The sequence below is a fragment of the Capsicum annuum genome, unplaced genomic scaffold (genome assembly GCF_002878395.1).
Source record: "Capsicum annuum cultivar UCD-10X-F1 unplaced genomic scaffold, UCD10Xv1.1 ctg74713, whole genome shotgun sequence".
NCBI classification, from domain to species: Eukaryota; Viridiplantae; Streptophyta; class Magnoliopsida; order Solanales; family Solanaceae; genus Capsicum; species Capsicum annuum.
This window is the reverse complement of record NW_025884848.1, coordinates 15,877-17,752: the sequence shown is the minus strand read 5'-3', so window position 1 is coordinate 17,752 and position 1,876 is coordinate 15,877. Positions and strand designations below refer to the sequence as shown.

At 32.5% G+C, this 1,876-nt stretch overlaps 1 pseudogene; it reads left to right on the top strand.

The window, feature by feature from the left end:
• The first annotated feature begins 246 nt into the window (after positions 1-246).
• LOC124894522 lies at positions 247-1,217 on the top strand (annotated as a pseudogene).
• Positions 1,218-1,876: the final 659 nt, after the last annotated feature.

Sequence of the window (1,876 nt, the reverse complement as noted above, 5' to 3'; positions counted from 1 at the left end):
TATAATAAGCTCACGTGAGTCCCTCTATTCTCAGCCAAACATTTATTTTTATGCAGATTTAACTTATATACGTTGACAACTTAATTTTTTTTTTTTTACAACAAGTGTGTTTTAATCTGTTGTAGCGGTAACTTGTAAATTCTTTATTTAAGCATCTCATTTTCCTTTTCCTTTCATCCCATATTATAGTATACTATTCAACAACAACATACCCAGTGTATTCCCATATAGTGGGGTCTGGGGAACATAAAGTGTACGCAGATCATACCACTACCTCAGGTGAAGTAGAGAGGCTGTATTGTAGTATACTATTCACTATGGAAAATTCCCAACAACTTTTTGCCACAAAGAGTTTTTCATATAGCTGGTTGTTGAACAAAAAACCATCCATTGATGGCCTAACAGAATCCCTAGACCCTCTTATTGTAGTCATGATGATGCTGAGGAAGAGTTAAAATTTATCGCTTATTTGAAAAGATTCCTAATAGAAGAACAAAACTTCAACTTTGATGTTCATCCTGTTTGTGCTGATGAAATCTTCTATGTTGGATATATCATGCCTTGATATCTTGATAGATCAAAGATTGAATCTTTTCACGAAGCCTTCAATAATTTCAACACAAATTCATCAGTACCCTCAACTAGTACTCCTCCCACACCAATATCTAAACTTTCAAATTCCACAACTAGTCAAGCTGATTTTCTTGAAACATGGAGGAAGTTTTCGTGCAAAATCTTGGTTAAGTGTTTTGGATTCATCTGGCCAATCTCCAAAAGGATAGCAAGTTCAAGAAAAGTACTGCAAAAGTTGATGACCTTTAAAGAAAAGTAAGTGAAATTCAAAGCTGCATGAGTACTACTGATACTTCTTTTCAGGGATCTCCTCGTCGAATATTGAAATCTTATTATGTTGTCAATTGGTGTTGAAATGATAACAACCAAAGAAGTAGTAGTAGTACTAGAAGAGTTAAGAGTTTGAGAAAGGTGAAAAATTGGAGCAATATTAACTCACCACATGAGGCTTGTTCCCCTATAAAAAGTCCATCCAATGATCATTCTACTGATGTTTGGCGCGAGAAGGCGATTTCTGATGCAATTCTGTACTGTAAGAGATCGTATGTCAACTAAGCCTGATATCGATCATGGTGATCGTTTTGACCCGAAGAAGCAATTCTAGATGTTAAATTTCATTCTTAAATTCTTTTCTTAGATGTATATTTAGATTTTTAGCTCTTCATACAAATAATCTATCATGTATCACTCAGATTCAATATTTTGTACATTCTAATGTGAAAATGAAAAACATAAAATAGCAAGAACACCCATCTTGCTTGTGGTGGACCGTTAATTGCACTAAGAGCAACTTAAGATAGAATTAGAAAGAAATTAAAAGGGAAAAAGGATTTAATTTGATTGAATGCAAGTTGAGGGAGAACTCATTACTGCAATTTTCATAATTTTCCCACTTATTATTCTTAAAATTCTGATATATGTAATCAGATGGTAAAAAATCGGGATTGATTATATAAAAATTAAATGATGACATAATTAAGATATGAAGATAATATTAGTCGATAGATAAACAAAACAAATATCAAATTAATGACGTTTTACATTCGATTCCACTTTAAAAAGTTTTGATATGTTAGTTTTTAGGCACGCTCTTAGAGCAAGCACTATGAATAAATATGAATATCAAATCAATGCCCACTATTTGTTTAAAACAAAAAATGTCTGAGCTTACCTGACTAAAATATAAAGTTTCCCGTACAACCCCTACAAAGGTACAAATTAAATCTTGGAGCATGAGCGTATAGATATATATCTGATGTGTGCATTATTATGACATACTTAACCACCAATTCATGATAACTTA